Source organism: Bubalus kerabau, chromosome 12, assembly GCF_029407905.1.
Source record: "Bubalus kerabau isolate K-KA32 ecotype Philippines breed swamp buffalo chromosome 12, PCC_UOA_SB_1v2, whole genome shotgun sequence".
NCBI lineage: Eukaryota > Metazoa > Chordata > Mammalia > Artiodactyla > Bovidae > Bubalus > Bubalus kerabau.
In genome coordinates this window covers 37,992,515-38,008,973 of record NC_073635.1, presented here as the reverse complement: position 1 = coordinate 38,008,973, position 16,459 = coordinate 37,992,515, and the positions used below count along the sequence as shown (strand labels likewise).

Here is a 16,459-nt window from a genome sequence, read left to right as displayed (position 1 = left end):
ATATATGTCCCTTATTCTGCTGAGGTAGGTTCTTCTATGCCCACATTCTAGGAAGTTTATTTCTTTTTTTTAATTTATTTATTTTAATTAGAGGCTAATTACTTTACAATATTGTATTGGTTTTGCCATACATCAACATAAATTTACCATGGGTGTACACGTGTTCCCAATCCTGAACCCCCGCCCCACCTCCCTCCCCATACCATCCCTCTGGGTCATCCCAGCGCATCAGAAATGAATGTTGAATTTTCTTGAAAGCATTTTCTGAATTTATTGAGATGATCATATGGCTCTTTTATCCTTCAATTTTTTAATGTGGTATATCACATTGATTGATTAGCATATATTGAAGAACCTCAAATTCTTGGGATAAATCCCACTTGATCATGATGTATGATCCTTTAATATGTTGTTGTGTTATGTTTACTAGTATTCTGTTGAACAATTTTGTGTCTATGTTCATTAGTGATACTGGCCTATACTTGATGATGCTGTGAAAGTGCTGCACTCAATATGTCAGCAAATTTGGGAAACTCAGCAGTGGCCACAGGACTGGAAAGGGTGTTTTCATTCCAATCTGAAAGAAAAGCAATTCCAAAAAATGCTCAAACTACTGCACAATTGCATTCAACACACATGCTAGTAAAGTAATGCTCAAATTCTCCGAGCCAGGTTTCAGCAATATGTGAACTGTGACCTTCCAGATGTTCAATCTGGTTTTAGAAAAGGCAGAGGAACCAGAGATCGAATTGCCAACATCTGCTGGATCACTGAAAATGCAAGAGAGTTCCAGAAAAACATCTACTTCTGCTTTATTGACTATGACAAAGCCTTTGTGTGGATCACAATAAACTGTGGAAAATTCTGAAAGAGATGGGAATACCAGACCACCTGACCCGCCTCTTGAGAAACCTACATGCAGGTCAAGAATCAACAGTCAGAACTGGACATGGAACAACAAACTGGTTCCAAATAGGAAAAGGAGTACATCAAGGCTGTATATTGTCACCCTGCTTATTTAACTTATATGCAGAGTACATCATGAGAAACGCTGGGCTGAAGGAAGCACAAGCTGGAATTAAGATTGCTGGGAGAAATACCAATAACCTCAGATATGCCAATGACATCACTCTTATGGCAGAAAGTGAAAAAGAACTAAAGAGCCTCTTGATGAAAGTGAAAGCGGAGACTGAAAAAGTTGGCTTAAAGCTCAACATTCAGAAAACGAGGATCATGGCATCTGGTCCCATCACTTCATGGCAAATAGATGGGGAAACAGTGGAAACAGTGGCTGACTTTATTTTTATGGGCTCTAAAATCACTGCAGATGGTGACTGCAGCCATGAAATTAAAAGAGGCTTACTACTTGGAAGGAAAGTTATGACCAACTTAGAATATTAAAATGCAGAGACATTACTTTGTCAACAAAGGTCCATCTATTCAAGGCTATGGTTTTTCCAGTAGTCATGTATGGATGTGAGAGTTGGACTATAAAGAAAGCTGAGCACTGAAGAATTGATGCTTTTGAACTGTGGTGTTGGAGAAGATTCTTTAGGGTCCCTTGGACTGCAAGGAGATCCAACCAGTCCATCCTAAAGGAAATCAGTCCTGGGTGTTCATTTGAGGGACTGATGTTGAAGCTTAAACTACAATACTTTGGCCACCTCATGCGAAGTACTGATTCATTTGAAAGATGCTGGGAAAGATTGAGGGCAGGAGGAGAAGGGGACGACAGACGACGAGATGGTTGGATGACATCACCGACTCAATGGACATGAGTTTAGGTAAGCTCCGGGAGTTGGTGATGGACAGGTAGGCCTGGTGTGCTGTGGTTCATGGCATTACAAAGAGTCAGACACGACTGAGCGACTGAACTAAACTGAACTGAACTTTCTCTTTTTTGTGATATCTTTGTCTGGTTTTGGTATCAGAGAGCTGGTGGCTTCATAGAATGAGTACAGAAGTGTTCTTTCTTCTGCAATTTTTTGAAATAATTTCAGAAGGATAGGTTATTTATTTCATAAATATTTTATAGAATTTGCCTGTGTACCATCTGGTCCTGGATTTTTTGTGTTAGAAGTTCACTGCTTCAATTTCAGTATGCAAGATTGTTCTATTTATCTTTTCTTTTTTCTTCCTGTTTCAACTTCTTCTAGATTGTCCAATATATTGCTTCTTGTAGTAGTCTATTATGATCCTTTGAATTTATGACATCTGTTGTTACTTTTTTTTCATTTCTAATTTTACTGATTTTAGTCATATTCTTTTTTTCTTGATAACTCTGTCTAAATTTTATCAATTTTGTTTATCTTCTTAAAAAAACAGCTTTTACTTTTATTTCTCTTTGCTACTGTTTTATTTGTCTCTATTGCATTTATTATTGGAGCAGGAAATTGCAAGTTATCCTGTATCCCTGCTGGGATAAACCCATGGATAAAAGAGTATAGTGGGCTACAGTTCAAGGGGTCCCAAAGAGTTGGACACTACTGAGTGCATATGCACACACACACACAGCACAGGCACACACATTGCATTTATTACTGCTGTAGTCTTTATGATTTCATTCTTTTGCTGTGTTTGAGTTTTGTTTGTTTCTTCTCTTGCTTCAGGTACAAGTTTAGATTGCTTATTTGATATTTTTCTTTAGTGAAATTCTATTGATGTAAACTTCCTTCTTAGATATGCTTGTACTATGCTTCATAGGCATTGGATGTTTCTGTTGATGTTTGTCTTTAAGTATTTGTCTTTCCTCTGTTTTGTTCAGTGATCCATTGGTTGCTGAATAACCTACTGTTTAGCCTTCGTGTGTTTGTTTCAGTTTTGTTTTGTTTTGTTTTGTTTTCCCCTGTAATTGATTTCTAATCTCATAGCATTGTGATCAGAAAAGATGCTTGGTATGATTTCACTTTGTTAAATTCACTGATGGTTGGTTTGTGGCCCAAGATGTGATCTATCCCAGAGAATATTCAATGTGCACTTGAGAAGAAAGTATATTCTGATGCTTTCAGATAGAATGTCTTATAAATAAAAATTAAACCTGTCTGTTCTAATGCGTCATTTAAAACTTGTGTTTCTTCATTGATTTTCTGCCTTGAAGATCTGTTCAGTGGTATAAGTGTGTCAGGAGCCACATTAGGCATTACTGACAAAATGCAGCCACGGCCCCAGCTTCCTCTCCTTGTCCCACAGGCACAGACCCAGGATGAAGGAGTTAGGCCTTGTGATTCTGACTTGTTTTTTTCCTCTCCTCAGCTGAGTTGACTGAAAAGAATATTAAGGTGCTTATTGTTCTTGAGAGGAGCATGAAAAGGCACAAAGCCTTCTGCAGCTGTGCTCAGAGAATAATTCATAAAGTTAATCATTGACATTCCTTCAAGGACCTTTACAAAAGAGTGTTCCAGGATGAGCACATAGGCCACAGCTTGAGGTCATGGGAGGAATTGCTATCTGAAACCTATTTGTGACGGAAATGTTTATGGCAAAGGAGTTTGCTGAATTTAGGGCTTAGGAATAATTAAAATAGTTAGAAGCTAAAGATTTAAGCAATGTTGTAATGTTAGCATATTTTACTATAGCTTATAGAGATTAGGAATTTTGGAGATATTAGTGGTTAGAAGCGTTTTTAGAGAAAGTGAACTCAGGATACTAGGGGCAAACAGGATTTAGAAAGATAAGAAATAAACTGAGGAATGTGGTATGCAGCCCAGACATTAGCATGAGTTACTATGTATTCACAAGAACACATGAGAAGTAGATAAGAGAATCGCTGAGGCAGGAACTCCTTTTAAGGGGCAACAATGATTTATGGAGACAACAAATCTGGGTCAGGGACAACTGAAAATGTCAAACCTCTGACCTAATGCTTTTGTAGAAGTATAAAAGAGAATCTTAAGCTTGAAATAAATAGGCAGTCCAAGAAAACTGAGAGGCTGCCTTGTTTCTCGCCGACACTGCACATCTCTTCAGGCTGATTCCCTGGCTGCTGGAGCTGGACTCCGGCATAAGTGGGTTTTTTTAAGTCCCCCACTATTATTGTGTTACTGTCAGTTTCACATTTTATGGCTGTTAGCATCTGCCTTATATTGAATTGTTCCTATCTGGGTGTATATCTGTATACAATGTCATGTCTTCTTCTTCTTTTTTTTTTTTTAATTTAAATTTATTCTTTTTAGATTGATCCCTTGATCATCATGTAGTGTCCTTCCTTGTCCATTATAATAGACTTTCTCCTGAAGTCTGTTTTGTTTGATATTAGCCTTGCTATTCCAGATTTCTTTTGATTTCCATTTGCATGGAATATCTTTTTTTTCCCTCCCTTAATTTTCAGTTTGTATTTGTTGCTAGATATCAAGAGAATTTCTTTTACACAGCATCCTTAGGTGTTGTTTTTGTATCTATTCAGTCAGTCTGTGTCTTTTAGTTGAAACTATTAATCCATTTACTTTAAAGGTAGTTATCAATATATATGTCTGTATTGCCATTTTCTTAATTATTTTGAGTTGATTTCTGTAGGTCTTTTTTGTTCCCTTCCTCTTTTGTTCTCTTTTTGTGGCTTGATGAGCACATCTTGTGTTGCATTTGAGTTGTTTTTATTTGTGTGTCTGTGTGTATCTATTGCAGTTTTTTGGTTTGCACTTCCCATGAGGTTCTGATATAGCCGTCCATATATATATATATCAACATAATGGCTTAAATTTATGTTCTTTTAATTTCAGATGCAATTACCATTTTGTACATTTGTACTCTCCTCTTCCCATGGTTTATGGCTTTTATATAAATATGCATGGAACATTTTCTGTTTTTGCTGTATGCTTGTCTTTACCAGTGAGCTTTCCTGTTTGTAATTTCCTGTTTGTGATTGTCTTGTTTCTGGTTACAGCCTCTTTTTTTTCCTCTTTTTCTCCTTTCTTTCTTTTTCTTCTCTTGTTTTTCTCACCTGGAGAAGTTCCTTTATTATTTGCTGTAAAGCTGACTTGGTGGTGATGAATTCTTTCTTTTAGCTTTTGCTTGTCTGTAAAGCTGTAAAGTTTTGATTTCTCTGTCAAATTTGAATGAGAGCCTTGTGGGTGGCATATTCTTGCTTGTGGATCTTTCATTTTCTTCAATACTTTACAATATTGTTATGGTTTTTGCCATACATGAAAATGAATCAGCCATAGGCATACTTGTGTCCCCTCCATCCTGAATCCCCCTCCCACCTCCTTCCCCACTCCATCTCTCCAGGTTGTCACAGAGCACCAGCTTTGGGTGCCCTGCATCATACATCAAACTCTCAGTGGCTATCTATTATACACATGCTAATGAAAGTGTTTCAACACTATTCTCTAAAATCATCCAACCCTCTACTTCTCTCATTAAGTCTAAAAGTCTATTCTTTATTTCTGCAACTCCTTTGCTGCCCTGCATCATCACTACCATCATTCTAGTTTATATATATATATATATATATATATATATATATATATATAGTTTCCACATATATATATTGCATATATTCCACATGTATCACATATTAACACATACACACAGATATCATATTAAAAAACAGAGACTACTTTGCCAACAAAGGTCCATCTAGTCAAAGCTATAGTTTTCCCAGTAGTCATGTATGGATGTGAGAGTTGTACTATAAAGTAAGCTGAGCACCGAAGAATTGATGCTTTTGAACTGTGATTTTGGAGAAGACACTTGAGAATCCCTTGGACAGCAAGGAGATACAACCAGTCCATCCTAAAGTAAATCAGTCCTGGGTGTTCATTGGAGGGACTGATATGAAGCTGAAACTCCAATACTTTGGCCACCTGATGCGGAGAACTGACTCACTTGAAAAGCCCCTGATACTGGAAAAGATTGAGGGCAGGAGGAGAAGGGGACGACAGAGGATGAGATGGCTGGATGGCATCACTGATTCGATGGACATGAGTTTGGGCGGACTCCGGGAGTTGGTGAAGGACAGGGAGGCCCGGGGTACTGTGGTTCCTGGGGTCGCAAAGAGTTGGACACGACTGAGCGATTGAACTGAACTGAACTGAAAAAATACAGTCTGTCACTGTTTCCACTGTTTCTCCATCTATTTGCCATGAAGTGATGGGACCAGATGCCATGATCTTCGTTTTCTGAATGTTGAGTTTTAAGCCAACTTTTTAACTCTCCTCTTTCACTTTCATCAAGAGGCTCTTTAGTTCTTTTTCACTTTCTGCCATAAAGGTGGTGTCATCTGTGTATCTGAGGTTATTGATATTTTTCCTGGCAATCTTGATTCCAGCTTGTGCTTCATCCAGCCTGGCATTTAGCATGATGTATTCTGCATATGAGTTAAATAAGTAGGGTGACAATATACAGCCCTGATGTACCCCTTTCCCAATTCAGAACTAGTCCTTTGTTCCACGTCCGGTTCTAACTGTTGCTTTTTGACCTACATACAGATTTCTCAGAAGGCAAGTAAGGTGGCCTGGTATTCCCATTTCTTGAAGAATTTTCCAAAGTTTGTTTTAACCCACACAGTCAAAGGATTTAGCATAGTCAATAAAATTGGAAATGATATAAAATATTGAATACTAATTTTTCTGAGGGAAATAAACATGATGTAAACTTGGTAAATAATACATTGAAGCATAAATATCTAACTTAAAGTTATAATAAGGATTAGCTGTTCAAAAGACAGCCAGTTAGAAGTCTTATTTTATTTTACCTGGGTGTGTTATATACTATAGAATCATTATTGCCAGAGAATTATAGTAAGAATTTTAAAGGACAATAACATATATCAACATATTCTTTATGTTATAATTATAAACTTAAACTATGTATCTCTTTACTTATACAAAAGTTCTTAAGTTTTGAGAGTTTATTTCCTTGGCTTTTGAGATGAGTTGTGAATAAACTTTCCTTTTATATACTATGGGCATATTTTATTTCTGGCTAACTTGATGAACAAAGGAAATGAGTTGGATTCTATAATTTTCACACTTATGTAATAAGAGCTTGGTACATCACTGTGCAGTTTACCAATCATATTACAGTTAATCTTATGTTTTTCATGCTGAATTCGTGCTTATTTTACTCAGTCACCATGTATTTCTCCTCTACATTGATTTATGCTTGCTCTTATGCCAGGAAGAGACACTTCTGCCCTCTTCTGAGGCATTTTATCACCAAGCAATCCTGATATTCCCTTTCTGGTGACATTTTCTTCCATGCAATTAGCATGGAAATGTTTTCAATTTGGAGTCCAGGAATGGAAGGAATCAATCAGAAAAAGAGCTCTATTCCCTAATGGACTAAAAAGTGGGAAAGAAAAGGTGGATAAGATAAATTTTAAGCTAATGTGATATGATTATTCTTTAGAGTCATAGTCATGTCCATAGATTAAGTCAAAGGGAGAAAAGAAAGCTTTAGGAGAACAGGGTTTAATGACTACACTTCAGATTACCCTAGGGATTCAGAGAGATAATTTCTAAGAAGCAGAACCACCTAGGTTAACCACGAGAAATTAAAATTTGAGGGGGTCTACTATGGAAAGATTAAGTAAAGCACTGGTGGGTGATTGAAATAAAGTAAGGTGCAGACTAGTTATGGAGTGTTTCAATTGCCATGTTGAAAACATATGTTTGATCTGAAATTTAACATTTAAAATCTCTGAGGACTTAAGTATAAGTGACAGAAGAGAGAATGAAGGCAGAAAGCATATAAGTAACAAAACATAAAAATAAAATCTAAAGTGATTTTGATCACTGACTTTGCTACAGCCATTATATGTATATATTTTCCTCTCTATTTCTCTAAGCAATTATTTGGCAAAACTTTCAGTATATTTGTTGAGATTTTTAAGTCCCTGACTGAACACTTTTTTAGGTTTATATGACCAAAATGTACAATGATGTAGTTTTGACAGAACATACTAAAGGATGTTTACAACTTCAAACAAAGAAATATGAAACATACAGAAGTGAAACCATATTCTATTAATGTATGTAACTCTTATTTTACATTCAGCTCTAAAGGATAAATTATTTACTATTAAAATATTGGCAATATGACTGTAAAATTTGAGGAAATGATAGGTCATATTTACTCATACAGATCACAAATGGATAGTTTAAAAGTTATATTAGGGTTGTGTTAATCTCAAGTGTTTACATTTCCTGTATTTTTCTACTAGGTTAGATTTTAAAACCTCTAACAACAAAAAAAATGAAACTGTATTTGAAATACATATCTACTTAAACAATTTTAAGGGAAATTTTGCACCATTGCTTTTCAACAACAGCCACAAAATATATATATATACCTTTCTTTTGAATCCTCAAGTTTGTCGCAAACATTGAAAGAAACATTCCACTATGAATCACCTTAATGCATCTATTACAAAGGAAGCTCCAGGAGCAGCCTGTTTATACTTTTACATTATAAATAGAGCATCACTGAGTATCTGAAAAGGTCAACTGAAACGTCTGCAATATACAGTTTAGCAGATGTGCTTTCTTGTATTGGATAATTATGTTGTTTGAAAAATCAGAAGGAATGAATATTTTTTCTTAGAAAGTCAAAGGCTATGGTAGAATGGCAATTTACATTTAATTAACTTACAAATAATTGGCAAATAATACACACACACACACACACACACACACACCCCACCACCACCACCACCACTACCAAATTAACCTAATGTGTACCAAGAAGGAATTTTCTTCATATCAAAGGGTTTTTTAATTTTCTTTTTTTTTCAAAGAATTATAATAAAACCAATTCGAATGTCTTGGAGTCAATAGCATGCTGGAGAAAATGTGAAAAACTGACTCCTAAAAAATTTATATTGATCACTGTGGGGAGAGAGCAAATTAGTCAAGATGGCATGTTCAGTACTCTCACTCCACGTTTTGTAATAATGACTATGTAACCTCTGAGATTATTTAAAGTACTGTGCATATGTATCATGAGGTACTCACTTGGAACTGGGCTACTTTTGATATATAAGCTCCAACCAAAAAAGTGATGGCATTACTGCTGTGTCACAGCTGTCCATTGGGTCAGTCACTAGAGGAGAGAATGCTTGGTTTAGTTGCTGAGTCGTGTCTGACTCTTGTGACCCCATGGACAGAGAAGCTCTGTCCATGTATTCTCCAGGTGAGAATACTGAAGTGGGTTGCCATTTCCCTTCTCCAGGTGATCTTCCATACCCAGGAAATGAACCTGGGTCTCCTGCATTGCAGGCAGATTCTTTACTGAATGAGCTACAAGTGAAGTCCTGAGGAGAGAATATAGTGTGTCTACTGCTATGGCTGCTGCATAGGCCAGGAGAGAGGTTGTTTTGTGTTAGGTTATGCTATGGTTGCTGCTACCACTGCTGCATCAGCCAGGAGAGAGTAATTGTGTCTTCAGTTCCTACAGCTCCTCCAGTCTTCTTCCAGCCTCGTAGTTTGTGCCTTGCCTACCCTGGGTTCAGTGGACCATGTGAAAAGCAAGATGATTGGAGTTCAAACAGGATGATAAGGGATACAACCATTAACTCTATTTCTGATATAAATGATATACAGCTAACAGTTTCTATATGATAAAATATGCAATAATTTATATTGTGTTTTTGCTATTGTTTCTAAGTTTTGCTTAGAAAACTTTAATTTTTATGAAATCCTTCCATCTTAACCAAATTATTGTTGCAATTTATGAATGACTATATTCCCAACATGAATGTTGGTTAATTTTTTTTAACATTAAAGAGTGAGAAAAAGTGAAACAATGATGACACGTGTTTGTCTCCACTTGTTTTCAATGATTGGTTTCCCTGGTCTCTCAAATGGTAAAGAATCTGCATGCAATGTGGGACACCTGGGTTTGATCCCTGGATTAGAAAGATCCCCTGGAGATGTGTGTGTCATGGCAACCCATTCCAGTATTCTTGCCTGGAGAATCCTCATGGACAGACGAGCCTGGCGGGCTACAGTCCCTGGAGTCACAAAGAATCAGACATGACTGAGTGAGTTTTTAATGTCAGTCACTTATTTTTTAATTGGTTAATAATTTTCAAAAATTAAAAGAATAGCTTCTAATTCTCTTGTGCTATTCCCATTCTAAGAGGTACAAATATGACAGATTTAAAGTTAAATTTCTTTATTAAAATATAACTATAACATTCTTCACATGAGGTGGCCAAAGTACTGGAGTTTCAGCTTTAGCATCATTCCTTCCAAAGAAATCCCAGGGCTGATCTCCTTCAGAATGGACTGGTTGGATCTCCTTGCAGTCCAAGGGACTCTCAAGAGTCTTCTTCAACACCACAGTTCAAAGCATCAATTCTTCGGCACTCAGCTTTTTTCACAGTCCAACTCTCACATTCATACATGACCACAGGAAAAACCATAGCCTTGACTAGACGGACCTTTGTTGGCAAGGTAATGTCTCTGCTTTTGAATATGCTATCTAGGTTGGACATAACTTTCCTTCCAAGGAGTAAGTGTCTTTTAATTTCATGGCTGCAGTCACCATCTGCAGTGGTTTTGGAGCCCTGTTTCCTGACACTGTTTCCACTGTTTCCCCATCTATTTCCCATGAAATATATATATACCTCATGTGAAGAGTTGACTCATTGGAAGAAACTCTGATGCTGGGAGGGATTGGGGACAGGAGGAGAAGGGGATGAGAGAGGATGAGATGGCTGGATGGCATCACTGACTCAATGGACGTGAGTCTGAGTGAACTCCGGGAGTTGGTGATGGACAGGGAGGCCTGATGTGCTGCGATTCATGGGGTTGCAAAGAGTCAGACACGACTGAGCGACTGAACTGAACTGAACTGATAACATTCTTAAATCTAGACAAGACATAAAACTAAAAATAATATCTTTATTGATAGATTTTGTCTATTTCTGTTATGTAAAGACTCTTATTCTGGACAATGGAGGCTACCAATTAGTTATGTTTATGTCATTAAACACTCAGAATGAAGGAAATGTGCCATAGACTCTATTACATAATATTTATACCCTTCAGGCATATGGATGTAAACAATCTTAAGAGCACAAGAACTAGAAAAATTAAATAATTAGAAATTGATGCATTTAGTATTTATCTCTGCTTTTATATCATTTACTTAATTTTAAACTATGTAATTTACTTCTCAAGGATGTATCTAATTTTAAGCTATATAATTCCTTAACAATGGCTATGTTTACTACTGACTCATGGAATTCCTAAAAATTTAATGATTGACCCTGTTGGGGTGGTCAGAGCCAGTACCAGGACAACAGTGGTTGGCAATGTGATTATTTATTTATTTATGGTAGAGAATTCAGGTATTCCTTCTGGGTAAAGAGTGAAAGGCAAATGATGACTGAGAACTGTACATATACTGTTCTTTCTCAACTGTCCCTGATTGCCAGAAAATTTACTACTGGCACTCTGTATTTATTTAAGGGTGAGTCAACATCAAGTAATTGCAGTTTCAGACTGTGAATTTTAAATCATTATAACTAGGCTTAAACACATCTTTATTAATCAAACTAGAAACCATTACAATCAACACATTTTTGCCAACAAGAAATATGCTTGTTTGTTCCCGTAGCATAAAAATCCATCCTTCAAGATTTGATGAAAACTTGGAAAGCATTTTCTGTCTCCTGCTGGTTGTGGAAGCATTTTCCCTGCAAAAGGTTGTTGAAATGCTTGAATAAGTGGTAGTCAGTTAGTGATAAGTCAGGTTAATATAGTGGATGAGGCAAAATTTCAAAGCCCAATTCATTCAACTTTTGTTGATTGTGCAACATGAATTTGGGTGTTGTCATGGGGAATAACTGGGTCCATTCTGTTGGCCAATGCCAGCTTCAGGCTTTGCAGTTTTCAGTGTGTCTCATCAATTTGCTGAGCATACTTCTTAGATGTAATGGTTTCACTGAGATTCAGGAATCTCTAGTAGATCAGAGGGTCAGTAACCAGCAGCAGTGACCATGACCTTTTTTTGGTGCAAGTTTGGATTTCGGAAGTGCTTTAGAGCTGTTTCTCAGTCCAACCACTGAGCTGTTCATTGCTCTTGTGGTATAAAATCCACTCTTATTTGCATATCACAATCTAATGGAGAAATGGTTTGTTGTTGTTGCATAGAGTAAGAGAAGGTGACACTTCAAAACTATAATCTTTTTTGTTGTTGCTTGATTTGTGGTCAGCTCATGAGGCACCCACTTACTGAGCTTTTTCACCTTTCCAATATGCTTCAAGTGCTAAATAACCATATGATGTTGAATTCTTTGGCCACTTCTTGTGTAGTTTTAAGAGGATCAGCTTCAAAGATAATATAATTGGTCATTGTCAACTTCTGATGTCTGGCCACTGCACTTCTCATCTTTAAGGCTCTCATTTCCTTTGCAAAACTTCTTAAACCACCCCTGCACTGTATATTCATTGGTAGTTCCTAGACCAAATATGTTGTTGATGTTGCAAGCTGTCTGCACTGCTTTACCACCCATTTTGAACTAAAATAAGAAATAGTTCAAGTTTTCTTTTTGTCTAACAATGTTTTCTTAGTCTAAAATAAGTATAAAATAAATAGCAAGTGATAGTCATTAGCAAAAAAAATAAAGTGAAAAGTGTATATTAAAATGCTGTATAGCATAACCACACTTATTTAAAATGTATTTCAATATCAAACAGCAAATTTCAACAATGCAAACTGTGATTATTTTGCACAAGCATAAATATATCTGAGATACTATTATACTGTTGTTATTATTTTAAGATTCTTTGGCTGTTAATCTCCATACTTCAGAAGGGTTTGTTTATGACTATTATTTAATAGTCATAAACAATAGCAATTTGTAGATCAGTTCAGTTCAGTCGCTCAATCATGTCCGACTTTTTGCAACCCCGTGAATCACAGCATGCCAGGCCTCTCTGTACATCACCAACTACAGGAGTTCCCTCGGACTCCAGTGCATCGAGTCACTGATGCCATCCAGCCATCTTATCCTCTGTCATCCCTTTCTCCTCCTGCCCCCAATCCCTCTCAGCATCAGAGTCTTTTCCAATGAGTCAACTCTTCTCATGAGGTGGCCAAAGTACTGGAGTTTCAGCTTTAGCATCATTCCTTCCAAAGAAATCCCAGGGCTGATCTCCTTCAGAATGGACTGGTTGGATCTCCTTGCAGTCCAAGCGACTCTCAAGAGTCTTCTCCAACACCACAGTTCAAAAGCATCAATTCTTTGGTGCTCAGCCTTCTTCACAGTCCAACGCTCACATCCATACATGACCTCAGGAAAAACCATAGCCTTGATTAGACGGACCTTTGTTGGCAAAGTAATGTCTCTGCTTTTGAATATGCTATCTAGGTTGGTCATAACTTTTCTTCCAAGGAGTAAGCATCTTTTATTTTATTTTATTTTTTTTAATGATGTATCACATACAAAGTGTGACAATTTATGTATTTATGTTATACAGTTATATATAAATGATTTTGTAAGTCCTTTATATATTAAGGATAATTTTTAAATTCTGTTACAGTGTTTGCAAACATTTTCTCAGATTTATTTATTTTAAATTTTGTTTAGAGTGGCATTCTGATATTCTTTTTTTTTTTTAATTTTATTTTATCTTTAAACTTTACATAATTGTATTAGTTTTGCCAAACATCAAAATGAATCCGCCACAGGTATATATGTGTTCCCCATCCTGAACCCTCCTCCCTCCTCCCTCCCCATACCATACCTCTGGGTCGTCCCAGTGCACCAGCCCCAAGCATCCAGTATCATGTATCGAACCTGGACTGGCAACTCGTTTCATACATAATATTTTACATGTTTCAATGCCATTCTCCCAAATCTTCCCACCCTCTCCCTCTCCCACAGAGTCCATAAGACTGTTCTATACATCAGTGTCTCTTTTGCTGTCTTGTACACACACAGGGTTATTGTTACCATCTTTCTAAATTCCATATATATGCATTAGTATACTGTATTGGTGTTTTTCTTTCTGGCTTACTTCACTCTGTATAATGGCTACAGTCACCATCTGCAGTGATTTTGGAGCCCAAAAAAATAAAGTCTGACACTGTTTCCACCGTTTCCCCATCTATTTCCCATTGTAGATAGTAATGTTACATAAAATAATGAGGTATATTACAATCAATAGCTCTTCTATTCAATGGAGAAAATTGTTTATACAATGTTCTTTGTTTTTATTTGCACTTCTCACACATTTCTTTTCCATTTCTTCCAGTGCCTCTGGGCTTTAGCTCAGGTATGTCCACAGTGGTTACCAATTAAGATGGGCCCATTTAAACTGGTGGAGAACCAATGGCACCCCACTCCAGTATTCTTGCCTGGAGAATCCCACTGATGGAGGAGCCTGGTAGGCTACAGTCCATGGGGTCTCTAGGAGTCGGACATGACTGAGCGACTTCACATTCACTTTTCATTTTCATGCATTGGAGAAGGAAATCGCAACCCACTCCAGTGTTCTTGCCTGGAGAATCCCAGGGACGGGGGAGCCTGGTGGGCTGCCATCTATGGGGTCGCACAGAGTCAGACACAACTGACGCGACTTAGCAGCAGCAGCATTTAAACTGGAAAAGAAAATTTTTGCTCGGTTTATTTATTTTTTTCTTTTTTTCTTAGGTTCTGCTTTCTTGACACTAAGGGAAGTTTAACCAACTGTATTCACCAATCTGCAGCTGCTTTTTGTAAAGTTAAATCTGCTGCTATATGAATTCACTGCTACCAGTTTATATCCTATTAAGAATGTGCATGTGATGGCCGTCTACTTATTTTTGGTATATATTTTGGAAGCCTTCATTATCTATCCCTCTCTGTCTCTCTCGATTTTATCTTAAATGACTAAGTGGGGAAATTGAGATCTACTTTTTCCGCTGCCTAATGGAAGACTCAAAGTTTTTAATTATACATATTTTCATATCTTGTTAGTTGATGTTATTATCTTTTATTGGGATATGTATATATATTTTTTAAAACATTGTGTTAATTTCTGCTTTACAATGGAGAGAATAAGTCTATATGCATTCTTATATCTCCTCTCTATTGGACCCCCCTACTCCTTCCCCATCCCACCCATCTAAGTCATCAGAAAGCACAGAGCTTAAATTCTTGTGCTTTATAGCAACTTTCCAATAGCTATATATTTTACACATGATAGTGTATATATATCAGTCTCAATTCCCTATTTTGTCCCACCCACCCCTCTGTTCACATGCTCATCCTCTATAACTATCTCTATTTTTGCTTTCAGTTCAGTTCAGTCTCTCAGTCATGTCAGACTCCTTGCAACCGCATGAACTGCAGCACGCCAGGCCTCCCTCTCCATCACCAACTCCCGGAGTCCACCCAAACCCATGTCCATTGAGTTGAAGATGCCATTCAACCATCTCATCCTCTGTTGTACCCTTCTCCTCCTGCCCTCAACCTTTCCCAGCATCAGGGTCAGTTCTTCACATCAGGTGGCCAAAGTATTGGAGTTTCAGCTTCAACATCAGTCCTTCCAATGAACACCCAGGACTGATCTCCTTTAGGATGAACTGGTTGAATATCCTTGCAGTCCAAGGGGCTCTCAAGAGTCTTCAACACCACAGTTCAAAAGCATCAGTTCTTCAGTGCTCAGCTTTCTTCACAGTCCAACTCTCACATACATGACCACTGGAAAAACCATAGCCTTGACTAGATGGTCCTTTGTTGACAAAGTAATGGCTCTGCTTTTTAATACGCTGTCTAGGTTGGTCATAAGTTTCCTTCCAAGGAGTAAGCATCTTTTAATTTCATGGCTGCAATTACCATCTGCAGTGATTTTGTAGACCCCCCCCCCAAAAAAAAAAAAAAAAAAAACACAATGTCAGCCACTGTTTCCCCATCTATTTGCCATGAAGTAATGGGACCAGATACCATGATCTTAGTTCTCTGAATGTTGAGCTTTAAGCCATCTTTTTAGTCTCCTCTTTCACTTTCAAGAGGCTCTTTAGTTCTTCACTTTCTTCCATATGGGTGGTGTCGTCTGCATATCTGAGGTTAATCAATAACCTGATACTTCTCCCAGCAATCTTGATTCCAGCTTGTGTTTCCTCCAGCCCAGGGTTTCTCATGATGTAGTCTGCATATAAGTTAAATAAGCAGGGTGACAATATACAGCCTTGACATACTCCTTTTCCTATTTGGAACCAGTCTGTTGTTCCATGTCCAGTTCTGACTGTTGCTTCCTGACCTGCATATAGGTTTCTCAAGATTCAGGTCAGGTAGTCTGGTATTCCCATCTCTTTCAGAATTTTCCACAGTTTATTGTGATCCACACAGCCAAAATCTTTGGTGTAGTCAATAAAGCCAAAATAGATGTTTTTCTGGAACTCTCTTGCTTTTTCAATGATCCAGCAGATGTTGGCAATTTGATCTATCTCTGTCTTTTCTAAAATTCTCGCTTTGGAAACAGGTTTATCTGTACAACATTTCTAGATTCCCCATTATACATTAATA

General features: G+C 37.3%; 1 long non-coding RNA gene across 1 annotated transcript; it reads left to right on the top strand.

The window, feature by feature from the left end:
- Positions 1 to 9,870: 9,870 nt before the first annotated feature.
- Positions 9,871 to 15,791, top strand: LOC129624129 (uncharacterized). The gene is made up of 4 exons (XR_008700764.1): positions 9,871 to 9,979; positions 14,205 to 14,336; positions 14,603 to 14,757; positions 15,231 to 15,791. It is a non-coding gene; the product is annotated as an uncharacterized LOC129624129 (long non-coding RNA).
- The last annotated feature ends 668 nt before the right edge of the window (positions 15,792 to 16,459 follow it).